General features: G+C 43.4%; 1 protein-coding gene across 12 annotated transcripts in view; it reads right to left on the bottom strand.

Annotated features, from left to right (window-relative positions):
* The window catches only part of CYRIB (CYFIP related Rac1 interactor B), a 173,520-nt gene that overhangs the window by 107,186 nt on the left and 64,375 nt on the right, over window positions 1-1,959 (bottom strand). The gene's annotated exons all lie outside the window — the stretch shown is intronic.

Below are 1,959 nucleotides of genomic sequence, written 5' to 3'. Positions count from 1 at the left end.
ACAGGATGAATGTGGGAATGAAACCATGCCCTTTTTTATTTTCTTTTAATGTTTTGAACCATTTTATTTGCCCAAAAAGATGGCATTTAAAAAAGGAAGAGTGTGGACAGGAGAAAAATGGAAAAGAAAAGGAAGCAGAAGCGGTCAAAGGAGAAAGCTGATAGAGATAATGAGGAAACATAGGAGGGGCGAAAGCAAACAGAAGGCTCATGGCTGGCAGTTACTCTATTAATGGGAATAGAATCACACAGGCAGAAAGAAAAGTAGGTCATAGCATGCAGATAAAGGAAAGACAATTTACCTTGAACTTTTAATTACAAGCTAGTATCTATTAAACTATTCCTAGGTTGATAGAATTTCCCCCATTAATTGGCTCAGTCCACAGAAGCATTGGTAAATTTCAGCACGAAGGAACACTTGGAACTGTTACGTGTTACCGTTCTCCTCCATTCTGAACCTTCTGTTGATCCGCTAGTTTGAAGGCAAAAAGAACAAGGCCCACATTCTTTTTTTTTTTTTTTTGAGATGGACTCTCACCCTGTTACCCAGGCTGGAGCGCAATGGTGCGATCTCAGCTCACTGTATCCTCCGCCTCCCGGGTTCAAGTGATTCTCCTGCCTCAGCCTCCTGAGTAGTCGGAATTACAGGCATGCACTACTATGCCCGGCTAATTTTCTGCACCTTTAGTAGAGACGGGGTTTCACCATGGCCCACATTCTAAGACCAAATGAAGTGCCACAGGCATCTTCATTAGCCGGTTGATGCATCAACCATTCCATCTAGGGCCACCGACTTAGGGGAACACAGAGTGTAGGAAACAGACTTCTCTTCCAGGAGATGAAAGGCATACTACTTACTCCAATACAAAGCAACACACAACTGCCAAATAAATGGCATGGATGATATCAATACATCCTGTAAAATTAACGGGCTAGAAGAGTCCCCTCCAGCTTTGGTAGGTCAGGGGAGAGGGAGCAGGGAGATGAAGGACTTGTCCTGCACTTTATCCAGTAACAGGGACCTGTTCATTTGCTGACTCTTGACCCGTTCACCTGGTCCCAACTTGTACTCGAGATCGCTTGCTGCTCTTACTGCCTCCAGCCCCTAACTGCTTGCCTGGGCTCCTCATCATGGCCATGCATTTGCTATTTTGAGCAAACCAGGTCAGATCCCCTGCATGGGTGTTCTCAACCTCTGTGCTTCTTGTTTACAGCACACACCACCACTGTAATTGTACGGTTATTGAACACTGTGAGCTCCAGGAGGGTAGCGGCCACGCTGTTTCGTCATGACTACATCCTCAGTGAGAGCATGGAGCCTGTACAAGGCATGCACCCAACAGCGGTAGCTGGTCAAGGAGATGACATTGGCCCAGCCTGAATCAGCACAGGCCTATGTCTTAACACTACTATGAATGGCCACAGAGCTGGAACCAGGGAATCAGACAAGCAAGACAAGGAGGTAAGATTTAACCCTGCCCAGAATTAGCCTAAATGATCAGGTCACTAGTGTGTAACGTAGTATTTGAAATACAGAGATTTAGACAGAATGATGGGAAAAAGTCAAACATGAACTAAAACTCTGAAAGAGCTAGGGTTCTCACAGTCACTTTTTCAGGCTACAGAAGTAAAGATATTGCATAAGTTTTTTTTAAAAAAATAACCAATACGGTCCAAGTTAAGAAGAGGTGTAACTGGTTTAACAAGCTTCCGCTCTAAAATCCTGGTGCTGATTTCATGTTAGAACACAGGTTTAATGAGAATGCATACCTCTCTCCAACATGTAATTCACAGAAGAGGGCAAAGGGGTGAATGTTACCTTGCCCAAGCTCTGGTCTAACCTCAATCCACAGACTTGGAGAAAATGTCAATCATCTCAGTACTTATTTAAATTTTTGATTTTTTTTTTTTTTTTTTGGCAGGAAAACAAAACAAAAACATTTCTCTGGCATCTCTAATC

The sequence above is a fragment of the Cebus imitator genome, unplaced genomic scaffold (genome assembly GCF_001604975.1).
Source record: "Cebus imitator isolate Cc_AM_T3 unplaced genomic scaffold, Cebus_imitator-1.0 Scaffold13, whole genome shotgun sequence".
Taxonomy (NCBI): domain Eukaryota; kingdom Metazoa; phylum Chordata; class Mammalia; order Primates; family Cebidae; genus Cebus; species Cebus imitator.
Note: the sequence above shows the minus strand (reverse complement) of the source record. Positions and strands in the feature narration are given on the sequence as shown.